Source organism: Heterodontus francisci, chromosome 11 (genome assembly GCF_036365525.1).
Source record: "Heterodontus francisci isolate sHetFra1 chromosome 11, sHetFra1.hap1, whole genome shotgun sequence".
Classification (NCBI taxonomy): domain Eukaryota; kingdom Metazoa; phylum Chordata; class Chondrichthyes; order Heterodontiformes; family Heterodontidae; genus Heterodontus; species Heterodontus francisci.
In genome coordinates this window covers 13,683,146-13,696,360 of record NC_090381.1, presented here as the reverse complement: position 1 = coordinate 13,696,360, position 13,215 = coordinate 13,683,146, and positions in this window count along the sequence as shown.

Here is a 13,215-nt window from a genome sequence, read left to right as displayed (position 1 = left end):
TATGGGATTACTGCAGGGTTTGTATAAATGGGTGGTTCTTGGTCGGCACAGAGTGGGTGGGCCGAACGGCCTGTTTCAGTGCTGCATCTCTAAATAAATAAAAATAAATAAATAAAGCTGTGCAAGAACTATAGAGTAATGAAATTGGGGGACTTTAATTACCCAAATATCAATTCGGATAATGTTAGAATAAAGGGAAAGGAGGGGGAGGAATTTCTGAAATGTGTTCAGGAAAACTTCCTTGACCAGTACGTTCTCTGCCCAAATAGGAAGGAGGCATTGATGGATCTGGTGCTGGGGAATGAGGTGGGCTAAGTGGACCAAGTGCCTGTGGGGGAATACTTGGGCAAGAGTGATCATCGTATCATAAGCTTTAGATTAGTAACAGTGAAAAGAAAGGAACAATTTAAAGTAAACTTCTAAATTGGAAGAGGACCAACTTCAATGGGATGAGAGGGGATCAAACCAGGGTAAAATGGAACACAAGATTGACAGGAAAAGCTAATGGTACAATGGGTGATTTTTAAGGAAGAGATGTATCACCTACAGGCTAGTTACATTCCAACAAGAAGGAATGGTAGAGGAACAGAGTCAGGCCTCCTGGGATGATGAGGGAGATAGAGAATATGATGAAACAAAAAGAGAGGGTATATGATGTATGCCAGGTGACTTCTACAAGTGAGAACCAGTCCAAATACAATAAGTTGAGAGGGGAGGTGAAGAGGAAAATGAGACTTGCAAAGAGTGAATATGAGAATAGAATGGCAGTCAACATAAAAGGGAACCCAAAAATCTTCTACCGGCATGTAAATAGTAAGTGGGTAGTAAGAGATGGGACCTATAAGGGACAAAGAAGGTGATATATGCTTAGAGGTGCAGGGCAAGGCTAGAATACTTAATGAGTACTTTGTATCGATGTTTATAAGAGGATGCTGACAAAATATCGGTGGAAGCAGAGATGGTAGAGGTAATGGATGGGGTAAAAATTGCTAGATAAGATGTACTTGCAAGACCGCCTATACTTAGAGTGGATGAGTTACCTGGTCCGGATGGCTTGCATCTCAGGTTGCTAAGGGAAGTGGAACTGGAGTTAGTGGAGGGTGTGTCATAATTTTCCAAACTTCCCTAGACACGGGGGAGGTGCCAGAGGATTAGAAACTGGCAAATGTGACACCCTTGTTCAAGAAAGGGTGTAAGGACATTTTTAGTAACTGCAGGCCAGTCAGTTTAACATCAGTGGTGGGTAAGGTTTCAGAAATAATAATCAGAAATAAACAGGCACTTGAAGAGGTTTGAGTTAATTAAGAACAGCCAGCACGGATTTATAAAAGGCAGATCGTCTTTGCCTCATCGAATTGAATTTTTTTGATGAAGTAACAGAGAAGGTTAGAAATAAGAAAGGGATGATCATTTTGATGGGATTATACTATCGGCCCCCAATAGTCAGAGGGAATAGAAGGAGCATATATTTAGGAAAATCACAGATAGGTGTAGGAATTTTAGGGTTGTAATAGTAGGTGATTTCAACTTTCCTGATATTGACTGGGACTGCCTTAGTGCTAAGGGATCAGATGGGGATGAATTTGTTAAGTGTGTCCAGGATAATTCACTGAAGCAGTATGTGGATGGCCCTACTAGAGAAGGGGATACACTCAACCTCCTCTTAGGAAATGAGGCTGGGCAGCTGGTTGATGTGTCAGTGAGGGAGCACTTTGGGACCAGTGACCATAACTCTATCAGCTTCAAGATAGTTATGGAAAAGGATAGGACTGGTCCTCAGGTTGAAGTCCTAAATTGGGGGAAGGCTAATTTCAATGGCATCAGACAGGAACTCTCAAAAGTTGAATGGGAGAGGCTGTTTACAGGTAAAGGGACGTCTGGCAAGTGGGAGGCTTTTAAAAGTGAGATTGGAAGAGTTCAGGGCCAGCATGTTCCTGTTATATGGAAGGGCAAGGCTGGCAAGTTTAGGGAACCTTGGTTGACGAGGGATATTGAGGGTCTGGTCAGGACATAGAAGGAGGCATATGTCAGGTAAAGGCAGCTGGGATCAAGCGAGTCCCTTGAGGAGTACAGGGGATGGAGGAGTACACTGAAGAAGGAAATTATGAGGGCGCAAAGGGGCCATGAGATTTCCCTGGCAAATAAGATTAAGGAGAATCCTAAAAGATTCTATAACTATGTTAAGAGTAAAGGGTAGCTAGGGAGAGAGTAGGGCCCCTTAATGATCAGTGTGGTAATCTATGTGTGGAGCCACGGGAAATGGGCAAGGTTTTCAATGAATATTTCTCATCTGTATTTACCGTGGAGAAGGTCATAGTGATTTCAAGGGAGGGTACAGCGATATCCTGGAGCATATCAACATTACAAAGGAGGAGGTGTTGGAGGCTTTGAAGTGCTTTAAGGTGGATAAATCCCCACGGCCTGACCAGGTGTATCCTAGGATGCTCTGGGAAGCAAAGGAGGAGATTGCTGGGGCCCTGGCAGAGATTTTTGTATCATCGTTAGCCATGGGTGAGGTACCGGAAGACTGGAGGATAGCTAATGTTGTGCCTTTATTTAAGAAGGGCAGCAGGGATAAGCCAGGGAACTACAGGCCGGTGAGCCTTACATCAGTGGTGGGAAAGTTATTGGAAGGGATTCTGAGAGACAGGATTTATATGCATTTGGAAAGGCAAGGTCTGATTAGGGATAGTCAGCATGGCTTTGTGCGTGGGAAATCATGCCACACGAATTTGATTGATTTTTTTGAGGAGGTGACCAAGAGGATTAACGAGGGCAGGGCGATGGGCATTGTCTACATGGACTTTAGCAAGGCCTTTGACAAGGTCCCGCGTAGTAGGCTGGTCCAGAAGGTTTGAACACATGAGATCCAGGGTGAGCTAGCCAATTGGATACAAAATTGGCTTGGTGATAGGAGGCAGAGGGTGGTAGTGGAGGGTTATTTTTCAGATTGGAGGCCGGTGACCAGTGGTGTGCCGCAGGGATCGGTGCTGGGCCCTCTGTTGTTTGTCATATATATTAATGACTTGGATGTGAATGTAGGGTGCATGATTAGTAAGTTTGCAGATGACAGCAAAATTGGTGGTATAGTGGACAGTGAAGAAGGTTGTCTAAGGTTACAACAGGATATAGATAAACTGGGAAAGTAGGCAAGGGATTGGCAAATGGAATTTAATGCAGACAAGTGCGAAGTGATGCATTTTGGGAAGTTAAACTAGGACAAGACATATACAGTGAATGGCAGGGCCCTGGGGAGTGTTGTTGAGCAGAGAGACCTTGGGGTGCAAGTACATAGTTCCCTGAAAGTGGCAACATGGGTAGACAGGGTGGTGAAGAAGGTGTATGGCATGCTTACCTTCATCGGCTGAGTTGGGACGTCATGTTACAGTTGTACATAATGTTGGTTAGGCCACATTTGGAGTACTGTGTGCAGTTCTGGTTGTCGCACTACAGGAAAGATGTGATTAAGCTCGTGATGGTGCAGAAAAGATTCACAAGGATGTTGCTTGGTTCGTGGGCTTGAGTTATAAAGAAAGATTGGATAGGTTGGGTCTGTTTTCCCTGGAGTGAAGGAGGCTGAGAGGGGACATGATAGAGCTATATAAAATTATGAGAGGCACAGATAGGGTAGTTAGCCAGAGTCTGTTTCCCATGGTGGGGGTAACTAAAACTAGAGGGCATAGATTTAAGGTGAGAGGGAGGAGGTTTAAAGGGGATCAAAGGGGTAAATTTTTCACACAAAGAATAGTGGGTATCTGGAATGAGCTGCCAGAGGAGGTGGTGGAGGCAGGAACAGTAGCAACATTTAAGAGGCATCTGGACAGGTACTTGAATGAGAAAGGCATAGAGGGATATGGAATTAATGCAGGCAGGTGGGATTAGTATAGATAGGCATTATGGTCAGCATGGATGCGATGGGATGAAGGGCCTGTTTCTCTGCTGTACGACTCTATGACTCTATAAGATTGATGAAAGGAATGCAGCGCATGTTGCCTAATTGGATTTAAGAAAGTGTTTAACAGGACATCACATAAAAGGCTGGTTAACAAAATTGAGAGTCATGGTGGAATAGGAGGGTCAGTGTCAGCTTGGATTTTAAAAAATGGCTTAAGAACAGAAAACAGCAAGTCATGTTAAATGGTTGTTTTTTAGACTAGATGATGGTATTCCCCAAGGGTCAGTGCTCGAACCAAATGACTTGGATATTGGAATACCGAGTAAAATTTGAAAATTTTCCCATGATACCAAACTTGGAGGTATGGCAAACAGTGAAGATGATATCAATCAACTGCAACAGGACATAGATAGACTAGCAGAATGGGCAGACAAGTGGCAGATGGAATTTAATATTGACAAGTGTGAGGTGATGCACTTTGGCTGAAGGAATAAGGAGGCAATATAAACCAAATGACACGGTTCTATTGTGTAGGAACAAAGGGACCTGTGCAAGGATTTTTGAAGGTGTCAGGACAGATTGAAAGAGTGGTTAGTAAAGCATATGGGATCTTGAGCTTCGTAGATAGAGGTATTGAGAGCAAAAGCAGTTAGGCTAAACCTTTATAAAACCCTGGTTAGGCCCCAACTGGAGTATTGCATCCAGTTCTGGTCACCACACTTTATCATACAATTATAGAAATTTACAACAGGGAAGGAGGCCATTCAGCCCATCATTCCTGCACTGGCCAAAATGTAGCCATCCAGCCTAATCCCACTTTTAAGCTTTAGGTCCGTAGCCTTGCAGGTTGCAGCACTTCAAATGCATATCCAAATACTTTTTAAATGTTGTGGGTTTTCTGCCTCTATCAGCCTTTGAGGCAGTCGGTTCCAGTTCCCCACAACCCCCTGAAAAAAAATTTCCCCTCGAGTCCCCTGTAATCCTCCTACCTCTTACTCTAAATCTATGCCCCCTGGTTAAGGACCCCTTAACCAAGGCTATTAGGGCCTTCCTGTCCATGCTATCTATAGCCCTCATAATTTTATTCAATTTAATTAGGTCTCCCCTCAGTCTGCTCTACTCTGAAGAAAACAACCCTAGCCTTCCTAACCCAGCTGTTGGGGAGGGTTTAAACTAGTTTGGCAGAGGGAAGGGGACCTGAGGGTAGACTCAGTTAGGACAAAATCAGAACTGCTGTGTTTGCTGACATCACAACCACTAGGTGGTGCAGTACTAGCACATGTGCAAATGCAGCCTCTTCCACTGAAAAGTCACTGTCTGTGACGTTTAGGCAGCTGCCAGGAATAACAATGACGCTGCTCAATTTATCACAGAGAAACAAATTCAACCCAAATATCTCTTCAATGGCTGCCATCACCACCTCCATCCCACCCCCAATAATCCCCCTCTCCCTCCCGCCATCATGACTCTCTTTGTTGCTTCCTCCTGCGCCCGTCTTTACACCGTTGGCTCCCCGTTGCCTTCCCTTAACCAGTCACTCCAACCTCGCTGCTCCCCACTGCCTCCGGCCGTTTGTTCCCCACTGGCCCCCAACCCCACTCTCTGGCTGCTCGCTCCCCACTTCCCCCCCACTCAGCTGCTCATTCCAGACCCTGTCACTGCCCCTCTCTCCCCCCGGCTGACTGCACCCCGCCCCTCACCTCCCGACCACACCCACCCCCCCACACACAGCTCTCCGGTCGCTTGCTGGCTCCCTGCCTTCCCACCCCCTCCCTCCAGCTGCCAGACCCAGACTGCATCACACCCCCCACCCCCACCACCTGTTCCCACATTCGATTGTTTTATGCCACACCATCCGAAGAAGCAAGGTGGGCTGCGATGGGTGACAGTGCAACATAGGAGCGAGTGGCCGAGCGGAGGGTAGCGGCGGGGCCTGGAGCTAGTGGCTGGAGAGAGGTGGCGGTGGGGAGGGGGGGGGGGGGGTGCGGCGAAGCTGGGAGCGAGTGTGCGGCCGGAGAATGGGAGTAGGGGTGGGGGTGGGGAAGTGAAGAGCGGGGAATGATCAGACCAGGGGAGTGGGGGAGAGCAGTGGTGAGGTCTGGAGCGAGAGGCTGAGGGGGGGAAATGGCCTGGGGGGGGCGGGTGGTGGGGAGAAAGATCGAGGGTAGGAGCAAATGGCTGAGAGGGGGAAGCCAGGGAGGCCTGGGGTGAGTGGCCAAGAGGGGAGAATGGCTAGTGGGGTGAGTGCAAGTAGTTGCGGGGGGGGAAATTGGGTGGGGGGAGCGAGTGGCTGAGGGAAGGCAGCAGCGTGGTGGGGACTGAGCGAGGTGAAGTGGCGATTGTAGCAGGGATGGTGGGAGGGAGTGGGGCGCTGTTCTGGAGATGGGTGAATGGAGATGGCTATTGAGGGGTGAGGACGTCATTGCATGGTGACGTCATGCACGCGCATGCGCGCATTCGTACTGGCAGGCTGGCAAATGTTAGCACGCACTGATGATGTGCGCGATCTCTCTACACATGCTCTGCATTGTCAGGAGTCACTTTGAATCAGAAGTGAAAATGAAAGTCAGAAAGTTAATGGATGAGTCTGGAAGACAGAGGAAACAAAGGATAAAAAATATTTTAAAAGAGTTTGGCAGTGCTCAAGGGTATCTATTTCTATGCAAGGAGTACAGCAAATAAAGCAGATGAGCTGAGGGCACAGATAGACACAAGGCGGTACGATATCATAGCTATTACAGAAAAATGGCTCAAGGAGGGACGGGAATGGCAGCTCAATGTTTCTGGTTACATGGTTTTCAGGCACGATAGGGAGGGGGATAAGAAAGGAGGGGGAGTGGCAATTTTGGTCAAAGAAACAACTATAGCTGTGAGGAGAGATGAAATGTTGGAAGGTTCATCAAATGAGGCCATATGGATCGAGCAAAGGAACAAAAAAAGGGGCAATCACACTTCTGTGAGTGTACTATAGACCCCCAAACAGTCAGAGGGAGATAGAAGAGCAGATATGTAGGCAAATCTCTGAGAAGTGCAAGAACAATATGGCAGTAATAGTAGGGGATTTTAACTACCCCAATATTAACTGGGATAGTTGTAGAGTGAAAGGAATTGAGGGAGCAGAATTCTTAAGGAGCATTCAGGAGAACTTTTTTGCCCAGTATGTAGCAAGTCCAACAAAGAGGGTGCAGTTTTAGACTTAGTTTTAGGAAATGAAGATGGGCAGGTGGAAGGAGTGGCAGTGGGAGAGCATTTTGGTGGTAGTGATCATAATTCAGTCAGTTTGAACATAATTATGGAAAAGGACAGAGATAGAACAGGAGTTAGAGTTCTCAATTGGGGCAAGGCCAATTTTACTAAGCTGAAAAGTGATTTAGTGAAAGTGGACTGGAAACAGCTACTTGAAGATAAATCATAGAAACATAGAAACATTGAAAAATAGGAGCAGGAGTAGGCCATTAGGCCCTTCGAGCCTGCTCCACCATTCAATACGATCATGGCTGATCATCCAAACTCAGTAACCTGTTCCCGCTTTCTCCCCGTATCCCTTGATCCCTTTAGCCCTAAGGACTATATCTAACTCTTTCTTGAATATATTTAATGATTTGGCCTCAACTGCTTTCCGTGGTAGAGAATTCCACAGATTCACCAATCTCTGGGTGAAGAAATCCCTCCTCATTTCAGTCCTAAATTGGCCTCCCCCTTATCCTTCGACTGTGACCCCTGGTCCTGGACTCCTCCACCATCGGGAACATCCTTCCTGCATCTAGTCTGTCCAGTCCTGTTAGAATTTTATAAGTTTCTATGAGATCCCCTCTCATTCTTCTAAACTTTAGTGAATACAAGCCTAATCGACCCAATCTCTCTTTATATGTCAGTCCTGCCATCCCAGGAACCAGTCTGGTGAACCTTCTTTGCACTCCCTCTATAGCAAGAACATCCTTCCTCAGATAAGGAGACCAAAACTGCACACAATATTCCAGATGTGGTCTCACCAAGGCCTTGTATAATTGCAGCAAGACATCCTTGCTCCTGTACTCGAATCCTTTCACTATGAAGGCCAACATACCATTTGCCTTCTTAACTGCCTGCTGCACCTGCATACTTACTTTCAGTGACTGGTGCAGATGGACACCCAGGTCTCATGCACCTCCCCCTTTCCTAATCTATCGCCGTTCAGATAATAATCTGCCTTTCTGTTTTTGCCACCAAAGTGGATAACCTCACATTTATCCACATTATACTGCATCTGCCATGTATTTGCCCACTCACTCAACTTGTCCAAATCACACTGGAGCTTCTCTGCAATCTCCTCACAGCTCACAGCATTCCCCACCCAGCTTTGTGTCATCTGCAAACTTGGATATATTACATTGAATTCCCTCATCTATATCATTAATGTATATTGTGAATAGTTGGGGTCCTAGCACTGATCCCTGCGGTACCCCACTAGTCACTGCCTGCCACTCGGAAAAACTCTTTGTTTCTTGTCTGCCAACCAGTTCTCTATCCATGTCAATACCTTACCCCCAATCCCATGTGCTTTAATTTTGCATGCTAATCTCTTATGTGGGATCTTATCGAAAGCCTTCTGAAAGTCCAAATACACCACATCCACTGGTTCTCCCTTACCTATTCTACTAGTTACTTCCTCAAAAAATTCCAGTAGATTTGTCAAGCATAATTTCCCTTTTATAAATCCATGTTGATTTTGTCCAATCCTGTCACTGTTTTCCAAGTGCTCTGTTATAACATCTTTTATAATGGACTCTGGCATTTTCCCCACTATTGATGCCAGGCTAACCGGTTTATAATTCCCTGTTTTCTCTCTACCTCCTTTTCTTAAATAGTGGGGTTACATTTGCTGCCCTCCAATCCGTTGGAACTGTTCCAGAGTCTACAGAATTTTGAAAAATGACCAGCAATGCATCTACTATTTCTCGGGACACTTCCTTAAGTACTCTGGGATGTCGATTATCAGGCCTTGGGGATTTATCAGTGTCAGAGCAGTGAGAAGCATTAAAAGGGGAAATTTAAGGGGTTCAGAGTAAACATGTTCCCACAAAGAAAAAGGGTGAGATGGCCAAATCTAGAGCCCCATGGATGTCAAGGAGCCTACAGTGTAAGATAAGGCAGAAAAGGAAAGCTTACGTCCGACACCGAGAACTCAATACTACAGAAAGCAGAGAGGAGTATAGAAAGTGGACGGGTGAAATAAAAAAGGAAATTATGAAAGCAAAGCGAGGGCGTGAAAAAATATTGGCAAGCAAAATCAAGGTGAACCCAAAGATGTTTTATCAATACATTGAGAGTAAGAGAATAACTAAGGAAAGAGTAGGGCCCATAAAAGACCAAAAAGGTAACCTATGTGTAGGGGCGGAAGATGCTGGCATTGTTCTTAATGAATACTTTTCATCTGCCTTCACAAAAGTGGGGGCGATGCAGATATTGTAGTTAAGGAAGAGGGGTGTGAAGTCTTGGGTATGATAAACACAGGGAGAGAGGAAGTAATAATGGGATTAGTATCCTTGAAATTTGATAAATCACCAGGGCCAGATGAAATGTACCCTAGGCTGTTAAAAGAAGCAAGAGAGGAAATAGCAGAAGGTCTGACCATCATTTTCCAGTCCACACTGGATACAGGTGTGGTGCCGGAGGATTGGAGGACTGCTAACATTGTGCCTTTGTTTAAAAAGGGAGCGAGGGATAGACCAAATAATTACATGCCAATCAGTCTAACCTCAATATTATTGGAATCAATTCTGTGGGACAGGATAAACTGTCACTTAGAAAGGCACAGGTTAATCAAGGATAGTCAGTATGGATTTGTTAAGGGAAAATCTTGTCTGACTAACTTGATTGAATTCTTTGAAGAAGTAACAAGGAAGATTGATGAGGATAGTGCAGTTGATGTGGTCTACATGAATTTTAGCAATGCTTTTGACAAGGTCCCACATGACAGACAGGTTGAAAAAAAAAAGCCCATAGGATCCAGGGTAGTGTAGCAAAATGGATACAAAATTGGCTCAATGGCAGGAAACAAAGGGTAATTGTTGACAGGTGTTTTTGCAACTGGAGGTCTGTTTCCAGTGGTGTTCCGCAGGGCTCGGTACTGGCCCCCTGCTTTTTGTGGTACATATGAACGAACTGAATGTAAATGTAGGGGGCATGATCAAGATGTTTAAAGAAGACACAAAGATTGGCCACGTGGTCGACAGCGAGGTGGATAGCTGTAGGCTGCAGGAAGATATTGATGGTCTGGTCAGGTGGACAGAAAAGTGGCAAATGGAATTCAACCAAGAGAAGTGTGAGGTAATGCATTTGGGGAGGTCAAACAAAGCAAAGGAATACATGATTAATGGAAAAATACTGAGAAGTGTGGAGAAAGTGAGGGACCTTGGAATGAATGTCCACAGATCCCTGAATGTAGCAGGACAGGTCGATAAGGTGGTTCAGAAGGCATATGGAATCTTTTCCTTTATTAGCTGAAGTATAGAATATAAGATCAAGGAGGTTATGCTGGAACTGTATAACACATTGGTTAGGCCACAACTTGAGTACTGTGTGCAGTTTTGGTCACCTCATTACAGAAAGGATGTAATTTCACCAGAGAGGGTCCAGAGGAGATTTACGAGGATGTTGCCAGGACTGGGAAAATGCAGCTATGAGGAAAGATTGGATAGGCTGGGGTTGTTCTCCTCGGAACAGAGAAGGCTAAGGGGAGATCTGATTGAAATGTACAAAATTGTGAGGGGCCTGGATAAGAGTGGATGTGAAGAGAATATTTACCTTAGCAAAGAAGTCAGTGACTAGGGGGCATAGATTCAAAGTGATTGGTAGAAGAATTAGAGGAGAGGGAAGATTATTTCACCCAGAGAGTGGTGATGGTCTGGAACTCACTGTCTGAAAGGGTAGGTAAGGCAAAAACCCTCAACTCATTCAAAAGGAATCTGGATGTGCACCTCAAGTGCTGTAATCTGCAGGGCTATGGACCAAATGCTGGAAGGTGGGATTCGACTGGGTGGCTCGTTTCTATGCTTCTATTTCTATCCAATCATTCCTCATAACTAAAATTCTCCAGCCAAGGCAGCATCCTCGTAAATCTCCTCTGTACTCTCTCTAACACCGTCACATTTTTCCATACGGTGACCGGAACTGCATGCAGCACTCCAGCTGTAGCCGAACTGGTATTTTATTCCAATTATTCCAATGCACTTCTGGATGGTCTCCCACATTCTAGTCTCTGTAAACTTGAGGTCATCCAAAACTCTGCTGTTCATGTCTCAACTCGCACCAGGTCTCGTTCCTCATCACTCCTGTTCTCACTGACCTACATTGGCTCCAAGTCAAGCAACATCTTGATTTTAAAATGCTCATCTTTGTTCTCAAATCCCTCCATGGCCTTTCCACTCCCTATCTCTGTAATTTCCTCCAGCCCTACATCCTTCTAAGATATCTGCGCTACTCTAATTCTGGCCTCTTGTGCATCCCTGATTGTAATTGTTCAACCATTGGTGGCCACCCCTTCGGTTGCCTTGTTCCCAAGCTCTGGAATACCCTCCATAAACCTCTCTGTCTTTTTACCTTACTTTTCTCCTTTAAAACACTCCTGAAAACCTGCCTCTTTGACCAATCTTTTGGACATCTGATCGAATATCTCCTTTTGTGGCTTGGTGTCCTACTTTGTCTATCATGCTCCTGAGAAGGACCTTAGGGCATTTTATTATGTTAAATGTGCTATATAATAATAAGGTTGTTGTTGCTAAGACAGTTCCAGATTTACCTCCCGGCTCTTATATTTAGTACCTCAGCTAATAAAGGCAAGTATCCATATGCCTTCTTGACCACCTGATCTACCAGTCCAGCCACCTTCAGGGATCTGTGGACATGCACTCCAAGGTCCCTTTGGTCCTCTACATTTCTCAGTATCCTACCATTTATTGTGTTGTTGGCCAGGGGCTGCAAGAAGTACAGAGTCTGTTACAAACTGTTGCTTAGCTCATGAACTGAAGTAACCTGAGCTCAGACACTGTTGGATTGCTTGTGAACTAAAGTAACCTGAGCTCAGACACTGGCCTGTGCCGGTAAAAACAAGTTTGAACTAATTAATTTATGTGAAAGACAAGGGAGAGATCAAAGGAATAGAGCCTCATTTGGACATGGAGTGATACCCGGGTCTTTGGGCCTGGGCCAATAAGGAGAAGATACGAACGAGGTGAGCAGGCCTAAACTAACAGGAAAGAGACAGCACAGCTGGAAGAGATAAGAAAGAGAATAAGTATAGAGAATCTCGGGCATAGAGCCAGCGAGAAACTCCGGAGACCAACCATCGCGGAAGTGGAAGACCCTGCGTGAGCAACGCGGCGACGACTTAAAAGAGAGAGAGAACAGAACGCCTGGCCAGCGTCAGCTCTCCCCTTTTTTGGGTATTATCCTTTGTTTTCTGTCACTAGGTCAGGGAAAGGTCAGAGGAACTTAGTGGGTGTGCATATCAATTCTAAACAGCTTTGTCATTAACTGTATAACCCAGTTTGAGTTGCATGCTTTTGTCTAACCAAGTGTATAAGCCTTATTCTTACATTGTACAACAATGTGAATAAAGTAAATTGTTAGTTAAAGAAAGGACTGAGTTTCTTCCTCTTTGTACTAAGCCATTAACTGTAGCCGGTAGATTAAGTGGAGGGTGGCTCTCCTGTAACCCCGATATCCCAAACACCCAGCCTGAGCCTGAAGTAAGAGGACTTAGTCCCACGTGACAGCCAGGATCAAGTGGGTGAAGGGAATATAGGGGCCAAGGGGGAGTTGACTCTGCGCCACGGTTTACAGTGTATTCCCTTTCCTGTTAGCATTCTCCAAATGCATTAGCACACACTTCTCCTGATAGAACTCCATTTGCCATGGTTCTGCCCACCTGACTACTCCATTGATATCTTCCTGCAGTCTACTGCTTTCTTCTTCATTATCAACAATCAATTTTTTTTATTGTCTGCAAACTCCTTAATCATAGCCCTGACATTGAAGTACAAATCATTAATATATACCACAACAAGCAAGGGCCCGAGCACTGAGCCCTGCGGAACCCACCGGAAATAGCCTTCCAGTCACAAAAACACCCATTGGCCATTACCCTTTGCTTTCTGCCTCTGAGCCAATTTTAGATCCAACTTCTCACCTTGTCTTGGATCCCATGGGCTTTTACTTTCATGACCAGTCTGCCATGTGGAACCTTATCAAAAGCCTTGCTAAAATTCATATGGACTACATCAAATGCACTACCCTCATCGACCCTCCTTATTGCCTCTTCAAAACATTCAATCATATTA